Source organism: Lacerta agilis, chromosome 2 (genome assembly GCF_009819535.1).
Source record: "Lacerta agilis isolate rLacAgi1 chromosome 2, rLacAgi1.pri, whole genome shotgun sequence".
NCBI classification, from domain to species: domain Eukaryota; kingdom Metazoa; phylum Chordata; class Lepidosauria; order Squamata; family Lacertidae; genus Lacerta; species Lacerta agilis.
Window position 1 is genome coordinate 33,845,110 of NC_046313.1, and position 25,559 is coordinate 33,870,668.

The window sequence follows — 25,559 nt, forward strand, 5'->3', positions numbered from 1 at the left end:
TTTAATCACAGCTTTGCTTTTCATCCTTAGGTTCAGCATCTCTGAAAATGCACTAGGTAATGGACCCAGCATGTCAAGTCAACAGGCCTTTGCTTTACACCTAAAATAGTAGAAAAGCATGACATAAACATGTCTTAGGAAGGAAGTCTACAACCAGGGTATCATTACTGAGAAGACCTTCTCACCAGTAGCCACGTATGTCACTTCTGAAGATAGGGCACACAGAGGACTTCTCACAAAGATCTAAATTGAAAGGAAGGCTCACGTAAATTTTAACTTATTAGGGAAATGCCTCAGTTTTAGCTGTAGTTGAGTGTATTTGGAAAGGAAGATTCTGACTAAACATTAAGAAGAACTTTCTGGCAGTAAGAGCTGTTTGACAGTGGAAAGGGCTCCCCCAGGAGGTGGTGGACTCTCCTTCTTTGGAGGTTTTTAAGCAGAGGTTGGATGGCCATCTGTCATGGATAAATCATAGAATCATAGAGTTGGAAGAGACCACAAGGGCCATCCAGTCCAACCCCCTGCCAAGCAGGAAACACCATCAAAGCATTCCTGACAGATGGCTGTCAAGCCTCTGCTTAAAGACCTCCAAAGGAGGAGACTCCACCACACTCCTTGGTAGCAAATTCCACTGCCGAACAGCTCTCACTGTCAGGAAGTTCTTCCTAATGTTTAGGTGGAATCTTCTTTCTTGTAGTTTGAATCCATTTGCTCCGTGTCCGCTTCTCTGGAGCAGCAGAAAACAACCTTTCACCCTCCTCTATATGACATCCTTTTATATATTTGAACATGGCTATCATATCACCCCTTAACCTTCTCTTCTCCAGGCTAAACATACCCAGCTCCCTAAGCCGTTCCTGGATGCTTTAGTTGACATTCCTGCATTGCAGGGGGTTGGACTAGATGACCCTTGGGTCCCTTGGTCCCTTTCAACTCTACGATTCTATGATTCTAGGAATATTTCACTAGAGATGACCAAATATTAAAATGTATTATGAATATTATAGGATCTGATCTACTGTCTCCAATGTTAGTTTCTCTACACATATTCATTTGTTTATTTAAAGCAGTACTTAACTAGCTTCAGAACATTACTAAATTAGAATCTCTCAAAGCTAATCAGAGAACCACAAACATTTTCCTCTTGATTAAAAATACAATGTGATTTGAATACCACCAAATTAATGTATTAGTGATAAGTATGAGGCATAAGTGTAATTCACAATGAAACACTATTTTTTCTAAATATATATTTCTGAGTTTAATAGCTCAATCCTATACATGAAGTTTACTTTTAATTCTAAGGTATTCAGTTGGAAGTACTCCCAGGTACATTTGTATAGGACTGCAGCCTAAAGCAGCTCAAATTAAGTCAGAAAATGATACTTTTGTTTTTTTAAAAAAAAAGAGTTCAGTTTTCATAACTGTTTTACACAATGGCATTTCTGAATACATGCACTTAAATAAGCTTGAAATATTAGAACTGAATATCCAAGTGGTCTATCAAACAGTAGCTTCTGCAGACACATCCCATGTGTAATCATCTAGCAGTGAAATGAAAGGATAATATTTAAGGTTCTTCAGTGTTCATGAAGTTATTTTTAGAATTGTGATTACAAAGGCATTGATAAAACCCTAGTATATGTTACACATTCCTCCTTCTCTGTTTATTTTGAAACACAGAAACGAAGCATTGGCTGAAAGATGAAAGAGACCACAACATGGTGGTTTCCTTCCTGTTTGCCACTGTTGTGTCAAATGTACCTTGAAACTGTGAACTGCTTTACCATGCTACCAGATTTAGAATGGTGTTTAAACTGCTATAATCTACTGGCATACAGACATGGAAGTTGTGTACATGCAAGGGCTTCGGTAATCATTTCAATGGCAAGAGCACTGGCTACAGGCAGAAAGTTGCCTCCTCCACTATAACAAATGAGCAAGGCAGAATACATGACAGCAATATCACAGTAAACCTGTGAAGGTCTGAATCAGAGAGGATAGAGCATTGTATCTATAAACTGGATAATTAAATGTCACTATATTGATTATGGGACACCACACTGAGATGTCTACACTAAAGCAGGGGTGGGGAGTCTGTGGCCCTCCATATGCTATTGGACTCCAACTCCCATCACCCCTGACCTTTGGCCATTCTGGCAGGGGGTGATGAAGTTGGCAGTCCAGCCTGCTTCTTCATCTTCCTACTATAACCATCACATCACACATTCAACTCTTACCCAATCCTTTGCCCAGCCTCTCCTGCAACAAAGCTTAGTAAGTCAACTATTTGACATCACCCCCAACATGAGAGAGGGAAGAAAAATGAGTGTGTGCACACTATCCCACACTTTGACTAGTAGGCCACTGATTCCATAATCCCCTTTCTGCTATTGGCTTTGGCAATCCTGGCCTCTTCTCAGCATTTCCATCTACATACCACTCTAGAAATTTCCTTCATCACTCCCAACTATATGCTATCCTCTTTGGGATCCAGTGAGCAAGACATATTGTTAATACATAGTGAAAGACATACTATCTTTGCACTACCAAAAGAAAACTGGGCATGAATGTTCATAGCTGATGTCTACCCTAACATCTGGTCATACCTACTGAGAATCAAGAAACATAGCAGTAGTTCCAAGCATCAGCTGCTGTAAACTTAAGCTTTCTCAGGGAATTTTCTTTTTGTTTCAGTATATTCTGCCAAAAGATGGAAGCACTAAAACAGCTTGTTTCCCCCCATCTCTTTCCTCTGAAATGGCTGAACCATTACCCTGAAACTTTCCAAAACAAGTTTAGCCTGAGGCAAGAAGCTGGCACAGAATGCTTCTCGGACTGAATAGTTTAAGTTTGGCAAATTAAACTGAAAAGAGGGATATTATAGGAGGAAGAAATGTAACTCCAATGTAAGAGAGTTAACTCTTCCTTGTGAGGGATTTCTCAACATAGAAGAAAGTCTTACACAATTAATTAGGTCACTGATGAACACTGGAGTCTCTTCAAAAGGATGTCAATGGTGAGGTTGTGCCCATGCTACAATTCTGAAAAAAACAAAGCAATAGATGACTAGTCCAGCTTCCTGAATGTCAGTTTTCATTTTTTAAAAGTTTACACATATTATCACATTATGCTCGAAAGAGACTCCCAATAGTTAGGGGGCAGGGCATCTATGACTGGGTACAGCATCAATGTTCTAGCCCTATAAAAGGTAAAGGACCCCTGACTATTAGGTCCAGTGGCGGATGACTCTGGGGTTGCGGCACTCATCTCACTTTACTGGCCAAGGGAGCCAGCGTTTTGTCCGCAGACCGTTTTTCCGGGTCATGTGACCAGCATGACTAAGCCGCTTCTGGCAAAACCAGAGCAGCGCATGGAAACGCCGTTTACCTTCCCACCAGAGCGGTACCTAGTTATCTACTTTTGAACTGCTAGGTTGGCAGAAGCTGGGACAGAGCAACGGGAGCTAAATAAATTATTTTAACACACCCCACAAATGTATGCAAAACTTGCTCAATGTGCTAAATTTATAAACGGTTGGCAGGGAGCTGATTACCTGGGCGTAGAAGTACTTTTGTGTGTGTGTGTAGCATGGCTAAAAGGTGGATATGCACATGCTCCAATATGAGCCATAACTAATGCAAATTCCTCATTTCCAGCAATTTTCCCATGCAGAAGCTGTTATAAAGGGCAAGCCTGTTAGCTAGACTTGCATGAACATGGAATGATTAAGTAAAAATACATACTAAAAGAGATATTTGGACTGAAAAGGGAGGCATTAGAATCTTCCACACTGGTATTACTCTGAAAGAAAAGAGCCCCCATTTTTCTTGTCTATTCTTCTCTTTTGTTGTCCCTTCCCCCCAATGTTCTGCCTCTATAGCTGAATGGTAGTTACTGGGAGAGGGCTCTTGTGTTCAAATCAGCTACTGTGAGAACAAGATGCTGGGTTAGGTGGTCCATTGGCCTGGTCCAGCAGGGCTCTTCAAGTTTGTTCAAAAGCAGTCAACAGCAGCAGCAACAATTTCAACCACAAGTATGTGCTCAACATTCATATAAACCAACTTGTTGAAAAATGCTACTAGAGATAAGCATGGACAACTTACACACTCTTGGGGCCTATCGTCACTTGAAGCCTTGCCTTTCCCCACCAATACCTGCTGCCACTTGAGCCCCTGACAGCAGCAACACTGGTGTTGTAATGAGCCAGGACCCACTGAAGCACTGGCACCACAAGAGGGAAGGGAAGGTTGATGACTGCTCCACCCTCTTGTGCACTTATCCAGCAGCAGCACTGTAATGGACTGTGAGCTGAGCAGCACTGTTAGGTAAACCAACTAGGCAATCCCATGAGCAGGATGTTGGCACCACCAGCAGTGGCTTCACAAGGGCCCAAGTGGCAATGGGCACTGGAGGAGCCACTGGGGACTCTCAGGGCCCATTCAGGGCAGCCTGGCAATGCCTCCCAAAGCTCTGGAGCCAGACCTGCATAGATCTCACAAACATCATAGGTCTTTAGGGAGCAGAAAACTGAGTGATCCTAGTATCTGCCATGAATATATTGGGCAGTTCACTGGAATGGCAATCTTGATCTTGCTTTTTCTGTGCTATGAATTTTTTACACAGTCAAAGGGTAAACTCTCAGTTGAAGAAAATGAAAAAGAAGACAGTGCTCCTGGATAATCAGATAATTTCCTCACCTCTGTTCTCACTTTGGGATAACAGAGGCTAAAAACAATGAAGTTAATAGCACAGGTTGGCAGTTAGGAAGACCTTGTAATTCAATTGGCAGTCTCTGCTTCAACATAATCCCTAATCACGCTATCAAGACTTTAATACTGAAAATTCCACCATTATTGTGAAAGGTAGCAAATCACTACTCCATCAAGAAATGACTGTTAAACAACCAGAATAAAAAGGGGAGGGGGACCCATCCTTATGCCACTGAAATATACCACCACTTCACAAATGCCCCAAGTGATGTTTGGGGGTGATTACATGATGCCTTGCTACAATAACTTGGCCCACATGTAAGTGTGCCCAATTTTTGGCACTTTGGAATGAGTCTTGGGCTCACATGCTCTCTCCTCTCCCTCTTCTCCTTATACACACAAATTTACATCAGACCACAGTCCTGTTACAAAACTATGGTTTGTGCTCACCTTGCATTCCAGGATCAAACTCAGGTTTGAAAAGCAAGAAAATGATTCAGACTGCCAATCTAGATATTAATGCCATGCTATGGTTTGTCAAAATATTGAGAAGGAACTGCAGTGCTCAAGGGAAACAAGGAAAGTGTGAGCACAGAAATCACTCCTAAAATAGTACCAATCCATGCTTTGACATTATGGGTGAACTAACACAATATTCAGCTTAACATCTGCTGCCACTTGGGTTCTAACACTGCTGCAGAAGCACTAGTCTCCCCCGCCCCGCCCCGCACTTGCAATCATTCTTACCAGAAGTGAACAACTTGAACTACTTTTGCAAAATACCTGTGCCAGGAGGAGGTAGCTAGTAGGTTAGGCTTGTGGACTGGCAAACTAGGCACATTACCCAAAAAATTCATAACTGAATGGGTCTCAATTCCACACTGGTTGTACTTTTAAAAAGCACAACAGTTCTTTCACAGAACAAGGTACTGTATATCATATCCCAAACTAGTTGACAGTTTCTGGAACAAAATGGTTGGAAACTGCTGGCTTAAAATTTAGGATTGCTTTGAAAATGTGATTTTTCAAAAGAATTTGAACATTTTATTCCTGCGATATATTCCCACTTAACATTATAGTAAAACAACATCCGAGATGCAGATGTGCAGTAACTCTTCAATGAACTGACAGCTTCTTTTGTAAATTCAACAGACCCTTTAAAAGTTTTCTAAATCCATACTTGTTAGAAGCATTGTGAATATGGAATTCAGTGTATTAAGTAGATGGGAAGAATTCTAAATTCAGACCCCTGGCTAGCTAGTCAAGAGACACAATGAAATGTCAAGGGTCCTGGGATTCTCAAGAGGAGGGAAACATCAAATCAGGAGGAGTGGGAGGGATTAAGTGGGAAAACTTTTGCTTATGTGACAAAATAGAGGACTTAGAAATACTTGGAATTAAGAGTTATTATGGTGGTTATACTAGTGAGGCAGAATACTAAGTGCTTTGTACTTGCTACACTGAATCTCAAACAGAAAGGCACCCTTTTCTATAACATTGTCTTTGTAGCTTATACAAATGACTCTAACTGCTACTGAAACACTATTTTATAGCTACTAAACAGTAATGCTCTTTAATGTGAGATGAGAAGCCATCATATCATTCCATACTATTCTCATACAGGTGAAAGCTGAAATCCACAAAGAGCACTTTTTAATGAAATTTGCTTAATCCTGCCTTAAGCCATTCAAGTACAAGAAATGCACTCTTGTAAGCTAAAAATACTGTATTAGCCCCAATATAGATGAGTTTACCAAACCTTACAGTACATACCCTAGATCAGTGTTTTTCAACCTTTTTTGGGCAAAGGCACACTTGTTTCATGAAAAAAATCACGAGGCACACCACCATTAGAAAATGTTTAAAAAAGTTAAAAAATTTAACTCTGTGCCTATATTGACTATATATAAAGTTAATTTTTCAATTTTTCCCACGGCACACCAGGCAACATCTCGCGGCACACTAGTGTGCCGCGGAACAGTGGTTGAAAAACACTGCCCTAGATGAATAACTTTTGAAAGTTTAGAGATAATCCATTCTGTCCCCTGCATTCAGAAAAAAGGTACATGCAGGAGATGGGCTTGTAAAAAGGAACCCATGAGCTGCCATTTATAGAAACACACTGCTATATAACTTGGAAAAAAGAAAATTCAAATTGTATCCATGAACCTAATTTTTGAATACTGTAGTATTTCTGTAAGCAAGCCTCTTTTATGTACCATTAATTTTGCTAAATCAACTTTTTCTTAATAAAATACATGAAGCATATTAAAAAGGCACCATGTAAATATGTAATTTGCTCACCTTAGGAGAAGCATACAGTGGTACCTCTGGTTACAAACATAATTCGTTCCGGAGGTCTGTTCTTAACCCGAAACCGTTCTTAACCTGAGGCACCACTTTAGCTAATGGGGCTCCCATTGCTGCCGCCGTGCGATTTCTGTTCTCATCCTGGGGCAAAGTTCTGAACCCGAGGTACTACTTCTGGGTAAGTGGAGTCTGTAACCCTAAGTGTTTGTAACCCAAGGTGTTTGTAACCCGAAGTACCACTGTATTTGAAAACAACGAGACTGGCTTTTAGGGAAGTAGTTTCTGCACTTCCCATGTTTAATGAGATAGTAAAGTCAGACTTATAGCCGGATTTGCTCCAAACCCATATGCTAGGATGAGCGTTCAGTCTGCACAAGTATTTCAGCTTGCCAGATGGACCAACACCCACGCCTCTGCCCATGTATGCTGTTCTGGGGGTTCTCCTGACATACACCCACACCAGCCAATTATAAGGGGCATGGGGGAAGGGGGGGGGAAGAAAGTCCCATTGCACAAACAGAAATTCTTGTGTAAGGCTTCTGCTGATGGTACTCTTTAGGTGAATCCCACCCTCTGTGTGTATGACCTGAAGATTGACTTTGCATTTTGATGGTTACATCCCCTCCAACTAAGAGGTAATACCATTCAGTTTGGCTTCAATTTACTCTTTTTAACTACTACAATGTCCAAAATTAATCCCTGGTTTTAATAAATTTAAGACAGCAATGTATGTTTCTCTTTTACTAGCTTCCTACACAGCCAGTTACAAGCCAGACTTTCTAAGAACCAGAGACTAGCCATTGCTTCTATATCCCAGAATCCTAGGTGTGTAACCTGATATCTGAAGCACCTGGAAAGGACATACTCAGCTTGCAGTCTCAGTTTTGGAACTCAGTCTAAGCAGATCTCATGGCTACAACATCCAGCCTACTTTTGTAACATCCCCTCTGAGAAGGAGTTCTGGAAAACTCAAAAGCTTGCTACAATTGTGTAGCATTTTAGATGATCATAATAAACACATTGCCCAACCGTGGATTTTTTAGTTTTTACCAAAGAATTACTTCAACATTACCTTTTTCAAAAATCAGGGGGAACTATGGCTTTCATTTAAAATGATTCATTTTCCACCAACAGAAGTCCAATGTAGCTGTTTATGAAGTACAGAAAATGGAAATACTACAATCACTATTTTATAACAATACAGTATGACATGCTCTGAAACTAAATGTAGTTCTATGAACCACACTGCAACACTCAGGTACAGTGTACCTTAATACACTACTGCCTTATGTTTTTACAACTAGAACCATTAGAAAATAAATTAAAAGTTCTACATTGGTATCATTCCAAGACTGGCAAACTCTACAATGGGAGCATATGTACCATTTCACTACAAAGTGCACATTACCAACACAATGCTATCAGTCAAAAAAGAAGAAGCAATATTTACATTTAAGTTGTGATTTCAAGGCCATGGATTTCATCAGGCATTTGCTTACATCCCCACTGATATAAAATAAGGTTCATTTGAATCACACTGCTTCAATTTGAGTGCTTTAAAATAAGATATTCAATCCAAAACTGTGCATACAGCAGTTTTCCAGTTCCCTCTTAGAACAGTGGTTGTACATGCCAACAAGCCATCCCTAAAGCCTCTAATGCAATGAAAGCAACTGTCTTTGGGAAAACGGGTGACTGAATGCCAACCATTATTATTACTGCACGTGTATTCCAAAAGAAACAATGAAAACTATGTTTCAGGCTGTAGATGGAGCATTCTAGTACACTTGTACTTTACAAATTTAATGAAATGGTCACAGGCTAGTAGAAACATTTGTGGTATTATCTGTGCCTTTGAAAAACGTAATGACTATACAAAAACATTAGTACAGAGGAGGGTTTTTTATTCTGTATTGATGTTTTTGTAAAGTAATTTGTATCTAATTATATCTAATTATATTCAAATCTGCTAGTTTCCAAAGGTACAGCTTTCATGGCAACCTATCAAGCCAAATAGAGAGACATTCATTATCTTAAGTCATAAATATTACACACTGTGCAGTTTTACATCATTTTTCATTTACTACTACCTTTCTAAGCTCATTATCAATACATGCCCAAATACAATAATGCCAATATAGGCTTGTAACCAAAACTGTCTATTCCTAAGTAGAATGAACCAACTTGCACAACAGGACTTTACCTTCCCCCGTGCAATATTCCATGTGCACTGAAAACATTCTTCAGATGATTGGGGGAACCCTCCAAAGAAATTTGGGGAGCACACGTAGACCTGTACAGGGATGAGAGGTGAAGTCCCAATGCACAAGGGGAAGCAAACTTAAACAACGTCGGATTCCACATGTTGTGCATGTTTGTCAAAGTTTTTCTTTTAATGAGAAAGCTGAGCCCTTAAAGGTTATAAAACCATCATTTTACCTGGTAAAAAGCTAAAACTGATTAGCATACCATCCAACCTTGATGCCATCTGAAGTTGTAATGCTTAAATTGCTTCATAATCCTCTTTATTTCTATTAAGCCTTCTTGTTTCTACGTAATACTGCTCTTTTGTTTTCTTTTGATTACAGTAGCATTTAAAAGGTGCAGTTTTAATTCCACAGTTTAACAGCATCTATACTGAATTATCAAAACAACCTATAACATGCATTATTTAAGAATTCTAGTACACCTCACTATACAGACGTGTTTGAAACTTCTTATCCTAATCTAGTTGAGAAGCTACTTTACTACGCTTGGTGTGGAAGAGTGGCAATCACCTTCGTCTGGTTCTAGACGAAGATGTATAGAATAGTGAAACCAGAAGAGCATAAAGCTGGGTTCCTATACCACTTTTTCATTGCAGTCTCCCATTATTATATGCAGTTCTAACACAGAACCTAAGTTTGAACTGATTTACCAATGATGTCTGCCATCAGTCATGGCACCAAGGGCCATTGGGAAACCACACTTCCTGCCTCTGAGGAAGACCACCAACATGGCCCCATCCACTGACCAGTGGTGGAGCAGCAGCTGCTTCCAAACTTGCTTTCCTCTTCCCTTCCCATTCCTTTCACAAAAACAACTCATGCAAAATATACAGGGAAAACAGAATACAGTGGTACCTCTGGTTACGGACTTAATTCATTCTGGAGGTCCGTTCTTAACCTGAGGTACCACTTTAACTAATGGAGCGTCCCGCTGCTGCCGCGCATTTCTGTTCTCATCCTGAGGTAAAGTTCTTAACCCGAGGTACTACTTACGGGTTAGTGGAGTCTAACCCAAAGTGTTTGTAACCCGAAGTACCACTGTACTGTGTTAGACGTTACATTTCACAGGTATACACTAGCACTCCTCAAGGTAAACCATGATGAACCAACAGCAATTTATAGTATCCAAAATTATTAAAATGTGTGGGTCCCCTCAAGAATATGAGCAAGATTGATAGGGAAGGCATGTGTTTCTCCCTTAAGCACTCCTCATTGTATGTGCACATGTGCTGTCTTGTCCCTCCAATTGCACAGGTGGCAGCATATTATTTCCATGTGGCAGAATGAATAAATAATAATAATAATAATAATAATAATAATAATAATAGTTAAAGCTATGGTTTTCCCAGTAGTAATGTATGGAAGTGAGAGCTGGACCATAAAGAAGACTGATCACCGAAGAATTGATTGTTGTTGTTGTTGTTCAGTCGTTCAGTCGTGTCCGACTCTTCGTGACCCCATGGACCAGAACACGCCAGGCACGCCTATCCTTCACTGCCTCTCGCAGTTTGGCCAAACTCATGTTAGTAGCTTCGAGAACACTGTCCAACCATCTCATCCTCTGTCGTCCCCTTCTCCTTGTGCCCTCCATCTTTCCCAACATCAGGGTCTTTTCTAGAGAGTCGTCTCTTCTCATGAGATGGCCAAAGTACTGGAGCCTCAGAATTGATGCATTAGAATTATGGTGCTGGAGGAGACTCTTGAGAGTCCCACCATGGACTGCAAAAAAGATCAAACTTATCCATCCTTAAAGAAATCAGCCCTGAGTGCTCACTGGAAGGACAGATCCTGAAGCTGAGGTTCCAGTACTCTGGCCACCTCATAAGAAGAGAAGACTCCCTGGAAAAGACCCTGATGTTGGGGAAGATGGAGGGCACAAGGAGAAGGGAGTGACCGAGGACGAGATGGTTGGAAAGTGTTCTCGAAGCAACTGGCATGAGTTTGGCCAAACTGCGGGAGGCAGTGAAAGATAGGCGTGCCTGGCGTGCTCTGGTCCATGGGGTCATGAAGAGTCAGACACGACTGAATGACTGAACAACAAAATAATAATAATTTATTTATACCCCGCCCTTCCCGATCCAAAAACTGGGCTCAGGGCGGCTAACAATAAACATAAGACAATGATTAAAACAACTTAAAAAACAGCTAAAAAAACAGCATAAAAAACATCAGTGGGATTGCCAGGACTAACTGGCCAAGTTAGTCTTGCAAGGCCAGTAGGGGGACCAGGGAGGAATTTTAATGTGGGGACCAGTGCTGGGGGTCAATAAAACAATCCCCTATTATTATTGGGCTTTTGCTTTCCTTAGGATTCATCTTCAGGGAATTCATAAAGCATATGAAACGTTATTACCCCTAAAACTTCAAAATACATGGCTGTAGGGTCAGGACAAGAGAGAGAGTCCATGGAGGAGAGGAATTCTGCTTTTTTATATATAAAAAACAACAATAACACCCACCTGCATCCCCCAGAAAATCAGTTCTGGAGGAGAGCCTTCACAACTGATTTTCAGGGCAGGATACTAAAGGTCGAGAGGGTGGGGGACTGGCAATCTGCTCCCTTTCCCTGTTATTGGGCACCTCCTGATGGATCAAAAGCCCTGAACTTGTGCAAGGGCACCAAGTGAATGATGCCAATTTTACTTTTGCTTTTGTTCCTGAAGAGCTCCCTCTACAATTAAAAAAAAAAATTCAGCTCTGAATATATTAGGAAATACCAACTTAAGGAGCGGGGTGAGAGAGACAAGAGCCATGATCAGACACAAGGGAACAGAGGTCAGCAGACATTTACCAACAAAAGACTGCTATAGATATATTGGTATGCCATGTGCATGATTCTCCTTGACTACAATATGCCACAGGAGCAAGGCAGATGGAGAAGAGGGGGTTACTGTCCTGGCAGTTATAGCAAGGTGGCAATTACAACAATATTGTTTTTAGGGCTATTCAAACCAATTAGGAATCTTATTCAGAGTGGGGGGGGGGGTTGAAACTAACATTGTTTCTGAGAGCAGTCTTTCTAAAACGATATTTGAGCAACAGTAGCACAGCCAGTTTTAAAACAAAATTTAATATTGGGTAGTTAAACTACAACTTTTTAAATAAAAATGAAGATTGGAAAAAGGACCCCTTTTTGAAATGGGGAAATGCAATTCTGTACAGATGAGGCTGTTTATTAAGAATACATTCCACCCCTCCAGCCCTCTGAAGACAAACTGCAGAGCTGTGTGCAAAGCTAGACAATCTGGGCAGCCAGCCATAAAACATCACTTCTGTAGCACAGATACTGCTTTCACTCTCTTAAGCCCCCCACAGCTGTAAAATATAACAAGAGGGGCTCTGGTAACTAGCCTTTACTGTCTCAGACACTTTATGTTTCATGGGTCAAAGTTTGTGCATGGGTTGCATCTATTATTAAAATACGAAACCACACCCAAATGAACATTCAGGAGGAATGTTATTGATGCAAATATATTTTTAAAATAAAAATCAAGCAATCACATGCTGACATGTGGCACAGTCCATAATAGGTTTCCACAGAGAGAGCAAGGGAAAAACAGGCTAGAGTTATAGAAGGCTTAACGAGATTAAAGAAATAAGCAACCATTAAAAAAAATCTCATAAAATACACATTGTTTTTTACTTGAGAATGAAGCTGTTTGTGCACTCTATATTTCTGAGTGGAAATGTTTACAATTGATAAGATTGCTTTTAACTCACAATATGGGTCAATATCCAGAATATTATGCACACATGCACAACTTCTAGCTTTGCTCTCCAGCAGTCCTCTGTACCCACCACAATGATCACAAGTCCTCTGGAGCAGCATCCCATGAGCAATGGGAAGGTTCCACCAGAATTTTTTTTAATGGTCACCTCCTTCTGCATGTGAACAACTGCTTTGTACACATAAATGGGAGCTCTCTCGATCTTAGCCAGTGCACACATACTTTAAAGCAAGCTCCACAGCCAACAATGCAACAGTCCTTCAATTTAGAATGTTTCTGAATGGGCTGCAGGATAGAAGACAGCAGGTATGACTAATCTGTTTCCACAACTTGCTATATTTATCCTCTAAATACAAAGATTATGAACAATTGAAAGCCAGTTTTGTAATTAAATTTGTTATTGCCATAGCTTATTGCAATTCAGCAAAATATATTGGGTCTTTAAATTCTTTTGACCTGGCTGATGTCTTTATAAAGCTACTGAAAACCTCTACCCATTATCACCAGAAGGTAACAGCTGATACAAAATTGGCTAGACTACATCATCACCGGGCACTTAAGAGGTTTCTTATCATTCATCTCTACTGCTAAATGGCCTGATGAACTCCTTCCTGCAGCTTCAAGACCAGGGGGGAAATATTCCAAATATGACATTATCTTGTAATCTGAATTTTAAACGGGTTCTAAAAATAAACAATAAATAAAACATCACAAGCCAAAAGCAGCTTCCAGGGTAAAGAATGAGAATCCCGGTCATACAACAAAGCAACAATCTTCTATAGTTCATATTAGATGGGGAAATTTGGCAGATTAATGAATGTGTATTGATGTACACATTTGAAATGATTTTGTCTGAAATATTGTAACAGATTTCAGAAAGCAAATAAATTAGCATATCTCCCTGTGTGAATAGAAACGGGGTGGGAGCTAAGCTTTAAGTCTGCAGTGTTCTCATAGGGACTTTCTCTAGCAATTCTTTCCATCTGAAAGCCTTCCTTTGCTGAAGTAGAAGTCTGCCCCACCCCTGACCTCCTCCTCCAGCTTGTTTTGGAAAGGAGCCAGATGACAGCATTGGGAAAAGTGCATATTTATCTCTACAAGACCAGCTGCATAGAACTACCTAAATGTAATTTAAAAGTATTATCCATTCTCGCACACACAGCAGCTTTATTTTTATGCCATTAACATTCTGAGTGCCAAAAAAAATTCATGTTGATGTTTTAGTAGGTAGATCTCTAAAGGCTACATTTTTAGATTTGTAAGTGTTCCAAAACTGGCAATCACTATGGCAACCATTTTGCTTATAAATAAAACTGAATTCCCTACACATGGAAATCTGTTTGCATTTTAAAATAGAAGTACAGAGAAAAAGACTCAAAAATGTTTATTCTTTCCTAGATTGACTATTTTCACATACAAAAGGTTTTGTAATACCTTCAAACACAAGTTTGAAGATACTATTTTTTCTCATGATGGAGTGTTACACCTTGCTAAAATATCTGACTAAAAGATTACAACAAAATTGCACACAACCTATGTTGCTGGGCATATGATTCTTCTACAGTGATCATGTGATTTTCCAATTTATGATATAATGAATATCAAAGGAATTTAATATTTAAAATAGTACAAAATGTTAAAATGTTTAATTACTATCCTAATATTGTGGCTGCCCAAGAGGGCTAATAACCATCACCAAAGGCATACATCTATTCCAACTTCAGGAATAAATCAAGAATCACAAAAGTAATTATAAAACCCAATTCTTTCTTAGCAACAGGGCAAAATGCTATTGCTAGGTGAAAGTGATTAAAGGACCTCTTCCAAACAATACCTGGGGTCTAGCCTTCAGGTGGTTAGTCTGGAAATTATTTTCAAAATGAAGATCCCTTTTGCTGTTACTGTAGAATATATGTTGAAGGAGCCTAATATGAGGGTCAACACCAGGAACTACTAGCTAGTGATCTTATTAGACAAGTGTCTAATATGTTGGTCAACATAGGATAAGTATATAGCCCATTTCTTTGTCTTTCATCTATCCCACTGTATAGTAGCTTTCACTACCTATTCCAGAAGAATGTGATATGCATTTCCCAAAGACATGACAAACAGTCCAATCAGAAAAAGGATACACAATAGCTTCAGACTGATGGCTTAGGACACCTGCCCTCGATGAGCTAACACCCACATCGCTGAAGAACAAACTAATACTGGCATACTATTTAGAAATACATGAGGTATTGAAGATTCTACAGTTAATCACACTGTGTAAGGACACAAAAATAAATCCTATGTGGATTAATATCGTGCTTTTCATCTGTAATCCTATACTCACTTCCCTTGGAGTAATCAATGTGACTGAAGTATAAAAGTAAACATGCATAAGGCTGCACTATTAAAGTGTTTTATGGCCTGCTTGTTGACATAAGAAGAGCCCTGCTATATAAGACCAAAGGCCTATCTAGTCCAGTATCCCATTTCCTAAACAGCCAACCAGATACCTATGAGAAGCACACAAGCAGGACATGAGGAAGATAGCCCTCTCCCACTGTTTCCCAACAATTAGTATCCAGGGGCAATCTGCCTCTAATCCTAGAGGTAGCATATAGCCACCATGACTAGCAGCCATTGATAGCCTTACCCTTTATAAATTCATCTAGTTCCCTTTTAAAGCCATCTAAGTTGGCAATCAGCAGATCTCGTGGAAGCAAATCCTATAGCTTTAACTATGCACTGTCTGAAGAAGTGCTACCTTTTGTCTAGCCTCAATTTCCCACCATTTAACTTAATAGGATGACCCCCATACTTATAGTATGAGGAAGATACTTCTCAATACAGTTTCTCCGCACCAGCCTCCAGATAATTTTGCTTGCTACCCTTTTTCCAGCTCCACAACATCCTTTTGAGAAGCAGCAACCAAATCCGTACACTGAATGCCAAATGTGGTCACACCATATATTGTAAAGGCATGATCCCTTGCATACAACCAGCTTTTTTCACAGCTGCCGCATACTAGGTTAAGGTTTTTCCGTTGCATTATTCACCATGAACTCAAGGTTCCATTCCTGTCATTTGCACATTTTCTCTTTCAGAATGCATGGATAGTGGAAAACATGTTGGGTTTTCCCACCTATGCACTGAAAGGGCTATCTTTATGAGTCCTAGTGCTCACTCAGCCCATTTCATTTTTTGATCAGCGCAATAGTCAGTTTTGCAATGGAAGCATCTCTGACAAGGAGTTCACAGAATGCATCATAATTGCTGTGGTTACGGCATTAGTAGGAATCTATCTTTCATAATGTACCTTATTTACTAATCCATGCATGTCCCAGGTGACAAAAGTAGAAAGCATCATAACTTGCTACTACTAATGCTCTAGGACATCAAACTATCATCAGGTAAGTAAAATTTGCATTTAAAATCTATACCAACTAACAAAAGTAAGAAAAAAGCAATAGAACAGACACAAATGGTTTTTAAAAAAACAAGTGTTTTCCACCTTTTCTACCAAAAGACATCTGTGGAAGCTATACAGAAAACTGAAAGCTACCAAATGCTTGCACTGAAAATTGATAATATCAGATAACAGGAAAATAACTGTATGAATAAAACATGCCTATAGCTGTGAAGGGAATATTAAATATTTCTGATACACTGTTTGGTATCAAAGTTCACAGTTAGGTATCAGTAGCCAGAAAGGGTAGAAGGAAGAGGGTGTCAGATGATGACTGGAAATTCCAATAATCAGCTATGGGGGAGACATTAAATCATAAGCTTTACCCCTTGACAAACTGTTCAACTCTATCTGGATTATGAGGAAAATTAAATAATTACTAAATGTGTATCTTGACAGCCACACAAAACATAGAAAAACAAGCCAGAAGTGAGTCTCACTATGTAGAAATAATAACAATATATTATGGGCTCTTAAAAACATATCTACTGTATAGTTTATTGCAGCTGTCTTCTTCTTTCTTCCTTATGTGTTCTTATGTTTGCATTGCTAAGCATTTATCTGCTGCATCTAAAAAATTTACCCATAAAATTTGATGCATCCAATGAGGTTCACTAAAATAAGTGACAATTACTTGTTTTATATAATCCAATTCAGCTAGGATTTTGGTTTCTCTCACACCCACATTTCAATACCTCTAAGAATGAGTGGATATTATAAACATGTGCCAAAATTACAATGGAAATATTGGGTGGTCACTAATGTTAATCCTATTCAGAGTAGAATTATTGAAATTAATGAACACTACTACCTTATTTACAGAGTAGATACATCTACCCTGACTTAGAAAACAAAACAATGGGTTGTATCTATTACATACAGAGTTTAAATGGAGACAAACTCTCCAACAGAGGACATTAAACTAAAATTAAAGACTGATCTTTATAAAGCGACTAACTAAAATATCTACCAAGGCATTCTGAATTAAGTGAGCCATAGATAACATTTTCTATATTTTGAAAACATAGCAACCTTCTGTGCATGGACTACTGCACTTCCAAGTTTAGCCTTTGAAGCAAATGAAGCAGAGGGTTTTCCAAATACTTTTAATAAAAATTGCACAGGCAGAATTTTGCACACACTGAAATCCTACTTTGACCCTGATACGTTAGTAACTGATGGTTTGCTCCATTAATCATTGCTACCATAAAAGGAAAAACTGGTGACACAAAAATATGCTAAAATATTTTACTCCAGCAAAGAACTTAATAATATATACACAAAAGAAGCCTACATTCTAAAGAAACACTGAAAAAAAATCCAGTCATCTTTTTATACTTGACTGTAGGCAATCAAGGATGAAGTTCAAGTTTTCTCCAGTTGGTTACATTCAATCAGCTTTTCCATTCTAGCTACACTTAAACCAAGACAAATTGCCAAGGCTAATTATCACTATTTTCCAAACATTGCATCACATGGTAATGTGAGATGCTATCAACAGCATGCACACACTAATATAATTTAAGATTAATTCTGTTCCATAATTTATTATCTTTTCCATATTTTCTCATGTGCATGATGTGGGATGGGATTTTTTTCAGGGAACTACATGCAAAATATGCCCGATAAATACTGAAGTTTTTAAAACTGGCATCAAAGTCTATTTTAGTCCTTGAATATAATAGCTTATTATTAGAAAGCACTTCACAAATTTATTATTTTACTGACTACAGCACAATTTTTATTTTTAAAAAAAACACTTCAGGAAACAGCTCTGTTCTGTACTTATGGCACGGGGAGCCGCATGCACTTTACTACTTAAAAGGTATTTTACATTTTTAACTTTTCCTGCCTCCTTATTAAGAGAAGGGAATGGCCCTCCTCTTACCTTTGCTTCGTTTCCTTCTGGGGCTCTTTGGCAGCTTTCGACTCAGTCTCCTTGAAAAAGAACAAGTGAATATTTTGTCTGGCGTCTGGGAGTTTCACTAGCGTGCTCCTTTCTTTCTTTAATGCTTTTTCTTACAAAAAGTACCCGTATTTTTTCACGTTGAATACGAAAAAAATCTCACACGGCCAAGAAAGTCAGTTGTTGGGTTTTTTTTTAATATTTATGCCCGTTCCAATAAAAAAAACCCCCACCAAAAATAACCTGCCACAAAGGAGGAGGGAGGGGGTTGGGGAAACCAGACAAGAAATCAACAGTATCCAAGTAGAAGAGCTAAAAGCTCCAGTTTGATTCCAGCCCAGAGAAGTGCAGCAGATGCAGGTCCTTTTTTAAAAGATTTTTTTTTATTTCCAGTGAAGCAGAACTAGCAGTTATGAGTCCCCAGCTAGAGTTTTGCACACGGAATTTTGTTCTAAAATTAAATGTACGTGGTTGCAGCAAAAATGAACTGTTGGGATGTGAGAGTGAAAAATGTTATGCTTTCTAATTGATCAGAACACAGCTTTTAAAAATATGTGTTTGGGAGATTCTCAGTTTATATGGATGAGCATATGAATATTTTGTTTTTTCAAAAGTGCAAATTAAAATGGAGAAAATTGTACCCATCCAGAAGTGTATAGGGGAATAGCTTAGGAAAAACAAAAAGGAGCCACGGGGGATCCAGAAGAGTCTCACATCCAAACAAGAAGTACCCAGTACGGTCTCTCTAAAAAGGGAGGAGAGACGTGGAACACAAGCATGAAAAGGATCTAGCAGTCTCTCTCAGGCAGATCCAAGGGGGAGAACAATCCAGGCAGTGTCTCAGAAGGCAAGGATCCACAGATGCCAGGGAAATCCACCAGCTGTGCCTTTCATATGTGGATCCAAGGAAGGGAGGTCCAGCAGTCTCTCTGATAGACAGGGATCCTAAAAGGATCCAGGAGATAAGCTTCTTGCTGACGAGGGGGTCCACCAGTCTCTCTCATGGGGATCCACCCAGCTATGCCAAACATAGGTGGATCCAGAAAAGAAGGCGAAATCCAGTCTCTTTCTTTCTCACAGGGTCAGGATCCACGGATCCCAGGGCGATCCAGCCGTTGAGTTTCTCATAAGGAGGTCCGTCAGGCTCTCTCCCAGTGGGATCCACCCAATCAGTAGCAGGATCCAGCAGGCTCGCTCGCTCTCCTTCCCCTCCACAGGGACTCAAGAGAGAGAGAGAGAGAGAGGTCCTGGGGGGGGGGGAGAGATACGGGGGATTTGTGGAGGCAGCAGGAGCGGCTCCTCGGACGGAGCTTTCGCTCGGAGGGGAAGAGGGTTGGGCCGCTGGCGGGACAGGCGATGCCGCCGAGCTCAGTGATGCTGCCGGGCCGGCCCCCCGCTCCTCCTCGCAGCAGTAGCAGCAGCCGCCTGCACCACCACCGCCGCCGCCTCTGTCCTCCGCTTCAGGAGCAGAGCTGCTGCCACCGCAGCCATTTTGTTACTAACTGACAAGAGCCCCGCCAGGCAGGCAGCGCGAGACCACAACGGAGCGCGAGGGGGGGGGAGGGGGCAGGGAGACGCGAGAGTTACTCCCTCCTCCCCTCCCCAACCTCGAACAGGAAGTCTCGTCCGCCGCTCAAGTCACGTGGCGGTTGGGGGAACAGGCATAAAAGAAAGCTCTGAGACATGCAAATGAGACGGGGAAGGGAGCCAATGGCGTGACGGCAGGAGTCCCGCAGCTCCGCCTTTCCCTCGCTCTCATCTCGTCCGCCTGAGAGTCGGAGCTGATGCCTTTCCCTGTTGCTGGCTGCGCCCCCCCCCCTCCGCCTCCCTGGCTTTCTCTTCCGTCCATCTTGTGTGTTACCTAATCTGCACGGAGGGAGCTATCAGATACGGTCCGTCCGCGTTGCAGGTGGAAAAAAAAAGCACAGGCTTGGAATGAAAATGATGGGGAATTTTGCTGTGGGAATTTTGCACGGGAAAACATAGCACTGGGGTTTCTAGCTATCTACCTATATGCATAATACTCGGCTAGCTTGCGCTTGAATTGCATCTGTTTCAGTATATTGCTGTTGTTATTTTTAGCTCTGCAGAAACCTGGCGCTGCTGTTTTGAAAGATTGGGGGGGTACAAGTCGGCTCCTCTGAATGAAAACGAATGAATTTGCTTAGTTTTTACACAAAATTCCGCCGCCGCCCCCCCCCCCCCGCATCAAATTAAAGCTTACATTGGTGCATACAGACTGCCCTGCAAAAGTCAGAGATCTGGGGAATGCCACAGGACATGTGTCGTCTGTGTTTTCCTATGGAATTCCAACAGATCCGGACCTATTTGTACCCACCGACTGCTTCATCATCTTCATAAAAAAAAAGGACCATAAAGCATCCCTCACAAATGTACATATTTTTAAATTACCACACAAGAGATCACATCTGTGCCCATGAACTGCAGCATAATATAGCATGTGCACTTGACAGCTTTGCTGTGTGCAAAAACAGATCAATAATATTGCACTATGGCAGCAGTAATGTTCATGGTGCAGACTGTGAACATGGAGAGGTTCTGATTTGGTGATAGATGTGGCAGGAACCTGAATTTAAAAAATCAAGCAGGTTCATAGGAAACTGCCTTCAATCCATATTTTTGTACTATGGTGGCACTGTGAAGTGTTGCATCCATGCTGCTGTGCCATGGCAGCACCACAAAACAATGGCCACAGAGACAGATGTGATATAGCGGATTTGGAGGGGGGTGTTAAAAAAACACCCATGCAAATTCAAAACCCAGAGCTATTGATGCAAAACAAACCATCCCACAGTACACTTTGCTGAAGTTTCCAGACATGCAGACAAGCTTTTGTGATGTCAAAATAAAATATATGGGGCGGGGGAGATAATGACAGCATGCCCCCCAACATTCTGTTATCCTGCCTGACAGCCAACCAATTGCTTTGGCTGTTTTTTTTCATAGTCTGTTGTTTACAAGAGTTCCTATCCCTTACAGTTTAGTGGCTAGTTAAATGTCCCGTCGCACCCCAATAGAAAGATCAGGGTCACAGCCTGACACCAGACAAATCTAATTTCAAAACCTACCATTGCTGAGAAAGGAAACTAACTCCCATCTGAGATCCCTAGAGGGCTGCAAGAACAGCTAGTAAAACAAAAACAAACTGAGCTTGCCAATGCAGGATGTGCCAGTGCCAGACAAGCTGTGCATGTGTGTGTGCACGCGTCCCCGCACACCAATACATCACTGTGAATTGCTTGGCATGTTTAGTAACAGTTGTAAGGAAGGGAGGGAAATGCACCTGCAATGGAATGCACCCTATGCTATGGATTCTGTATGACCCAGGCAAGCACGTAAGGAGAAGTCTGTTGGAAATTTATTAGATCCACTGTGTAAATCTAGCCTTGTGGAAGTGCATCAGATCATTCTGTGTCTCCCTGTTTTATAGAAATGCATGTATTTCTCAAGTTGCATCCATAGGTTCAAACTCCTGGCTGCTTTTGCATCAAGAACCTAAACTTGTTAAGTGGGATGTAAATTATTGCCAGAAGCCATAGATCATGCCCTTTTGCTTCATATTAATTAATAAGCAACCAAGTCTCAATGACATAAATTTGGTTCCCTTCCTCAATTAACCCCTAAGTATGAACAAACAATCTTTTAAACACACAAGCAGTACACATAAAGATGGACACCTACATCAAAACAAGACGGTGACTACAAAGTTGCAAGGGCAAAAAAGAAAAATCTGCATTACTGAGTGTCCAGCTTTAAACGATAAAATCAGTATAAAATGGGCTAAAACAGCTGCTTGTTGCCTGCATCACTCCACCCCCAGGCTTCAGTTGGGCTTCATTTCTCACAAACATTCTAAGATCTCACAGAAAGCTGCCAACAATCCAGCATCTGTGAAGGACCAAGTTGACTGAAAAGGATCTCGCAAAGGATTGACATGGGAAAACTCATTTGCAGAGATACTCAGCAGGTAAGGAGGCTGAGAGCTGAGGACCCTAAAAGTAAAGTTGGTATATCAGTCAATTAGCCGGGCAAATTGTCAATTTGATCATAGTCAAATATTAAGTCATGTGGATGTTGGTTATAAGAGGTGGGGGCCTTCTCAGTGGTGGCACCTCATCTGTGGAAAATATGGCTAGCCTCCACACTGTTAAGTTTTAGATTGCAACACATCTATTCATGCAAGTTTCAGGTACAAATATAGGGTATGGTCTTACTGCTGATACCATGCTTCATGTCTTGCCTGTTATTAGTTGTGTTGTTATAACAGATGGTTTTCATTATTATTGCTCTATTGTATTTTATCATTTTGTGCACCATTCTGTACTCTGTGAGAGGAAGAGCAGTGTATAAATAGAAATGTGGCTGCTTCACTTTTTCTTTGCATCACAGGAATATCTGATAGCAGTGACAGTCCCTCCTACTTCCTCAACACCCAGCCACATACCAACTTTTTCCAGGGAGGTTTCAGCCCTACCTTCCCAATTAAAGTGCATGGCCAAACTTATGCTTTTCGCCAGGTTTTATAACTGAAAACATCTGTGAATAGAAAACATGGGGTTCAGGAAGAAGCAGACAGCAAATTGCACAAGCAGTGATCATGATTGTCTCCATGTGATCTGGTTACAGGTGGGTAGCCGTGCTGGTCTGCCATAGTCGAAACAAGATAGAAAATTATTTTCAGTAGCACCTTAGAGACCAACTGTGTTTGTTCTTGGTATGAGCTTTCGTGTGCATGCACACTTCTCATGTGATCTAGCACTGGAGCAGTGATGTTATATAGAAGATTTGCAGAATTATAACTGGTGTATGCACTCTTTGCTACTGTCATAAGAAACAAACACATTGAACTGACTTGCTTATTACTGTGGCAATATTTACTCACCAGCCAATTGCTCGGGTTTGTTTGTTTTACTGGTCCTAAGAGCAAACGAAGAGCCTTGCTGGATTAGATCAAAGGCCCATCTAGTCCCGCATCCTGTTCCCTCAGTAGCCAATCATATGCCTATGAGAAGCCCACAAGCAAACACCAACTCTATGTCAAAGTAGTGAAGCTAACAGATAGAGGCCAGATGTAGGAAGGAGGGAGCGGATTGAAAAACAGGAGCATGATAGAAGGCAGAACCTGAAAAGTAGAAAGGAGGGCTGTGAGAACCTTGTGACAGGTCCAAAAAGGAGTTGCTAAGCAAGGGAACTTGGGATGCTCTTAGATCATATGCCTAAGAACCAGGAGAGTAGGGAAGCTATTAAAGAAAGTGTCGCTGCATCTCAAATGATTTGAAGTAACCAGCCAAATTTTGGATTGCGTGTATACAAATAACAGAAAGAGAACCTTTCCAATGCTGGATAGAGTGTGGTGCTGATAAAGCCAAGGTTGCAAGTTTGGTCCCCATATGGGACAGCTGCATATTCCTACATTGCAGGGCATTAAACTAGATGATACTCAGGGTCTCTTCCAACTCTACAGTTCTACAATTCTATGAATATGGGCCTCAGAAACAGGTTTTGAAGTTTCTGTTCAAGAGCTCCACAGGTGGGAATGGTCTGCATGTTTCACCCCAGAGCCCACTCTTTTTGTTAAGCAGGGCTTGGGGTCCTTTACATCGGAGGTAGCAAAGGAAGAGGAGCAAACAGAGTGCCTGAGTTTCTCAGGATGGAAGAACATCAGCCCCTTCTCTAGATCTCTTAATGACCACAGCAGAAACACTTGGATTGGGAGCCTCACTGTGTAAAGCAGGCATGGCCAAACTTGGCCTGCCATATGTTTTGGGACTACAACTCCCATCATCCCTAGCTAACATGACCAGTGGTCAGGGGTGATGGGAACTGTAGTCCCAAAACATCTGGAGGGCCGAGTTTGGCCATGCCTGGTGTAAAGGGTTTTGATTGGACACCTTGTTTTAGTGCTGTGGGCTTAACATACAGAAGCAGTTGCTTGCCTTGGGCATCCCTGGACTGCCAGTATTTTGCAGGATGGACTCAGGCACATAACACAACAACTTTAGATTTGCACAATCAGTCCTTTTTGTGTTTTGGAAAATGATGTGGAAATTTATTGAAAAGTATGGGGTGGACAAATGACTTAACAGGAAGACATGCCATTACCCCACAAGCAAATCAGGGTGAATGCTCATTCTTGTATAACCTTCCTATGAAGAACTGCTCAATAAAAAGCAGATACAATTTAACTTCCATGTAAGCAAATCAGGATGAATGCTCAATAAATGCACCATCTTGAGGAGCCTTGTGGCTACTATATGGAAAAGAAATCCCGGTCTTTTTCTTCAGCAAGCAAACTATAATTGGAGTTAAGGTACAAAGGCATTGCTGTTCTGTATACTTTTGCACATTTAATCACTACTTGTCCCTTGTTTAAAGGGACAACAGTCCCTTTTTTCTAGAGGGGTTGCCCAGGTTAGTCTGTGGTGTTGCAAAAAGAATAAAAAAGTCATGTGGCTCCTTAAAAACTAACAAATGGTTTATGCATCTGATGAAGTGGACTGTAGTCCACAAAAGCTTATTCCATAATAAATGTGTTCGCCTTTAAGTTGCCATAGGACATTTCTCTTTTTCCTCTCTGCTTGACCGTGTCCTTTCCCCTGTATTTGGAAAGTGAGCCAGTGATGTGAACAGCATAGCTCCTTTCCAACATTCATCAGCAACTATTGCACTGAGGTTTAAGTGGGGAGAGAAAGCCCCCTTTTCTGTGGGTGCCATCAGCTGCTCCCTTATTGTAACAGTGCTGCTGTTGCTTTAAAGCAAGCAAGGCACCAGGTGGTGTTCTCCCATCTATTATAATAGCTTTCCGTTCCAGTTCTGGTCTGAATTCTAGTACCTGAAATCTCTGCTGGTGTTTTGATCCCCTGTTTTAAGGGACGTTTGCTCTGGCATGGAGAGGAAGAGGTCTCAGGCCTTTGTATGGTGAGTATTGAGTACAGCAAGTGATAACCGGTGTAACAGGATGCTAAGTGTGAAGCGAGGGAGAACCCTTCCCCCATCTTCAATACATAATAGCTCTATTTTTAGCTGTTGTGTATCAGCCTGACAATGTCTTTGGTTCACGGGAATGGGAATATAATTAGATCTGTTTTTGCCACTGGAGGGAGACCACATTGCTTGAGAAAGCAATAGAAAGAGAAGCCCAGAACAAAGCAAAACAAATAC

The 25,559-nt window shown here is 40.9% G+C and overlaps 1 protein-coding gene across 10 annotated transcripts in view; it reads right to left on the bottom strand.

Moving 5' to 3' along the window:
• TNRC6C (trinucleotide repeat containing adaptor 6C) overlaps positions 1-19,903 on the bottom strand; it is a 113,077-nt gene extending 93,174 nt beyond the window's left edge. For 5 of the 10 annotated variants that reach the window (XM_033139447.1, XM_033139442.1, XM_033139446.1 and 2 more), the window contains exon 1: positions 18,360-19,901. The gene's annotated coding sequence lies outside the window, so the exon portion shown is untranslated. Of the gene's footprint in view, positions 1-2,965; positions 3,045-18,359 lie in introns of all 10 variants that reach the window. The other 5 variants (XM_033139443.1, XM_033139440.1, XM_033139437.1 and 2 more) reach the window with 3 other exon arrangements.
• Between the last annotated feature and the right edge of the window lie 5,656 nt (positions 19,904-25,559).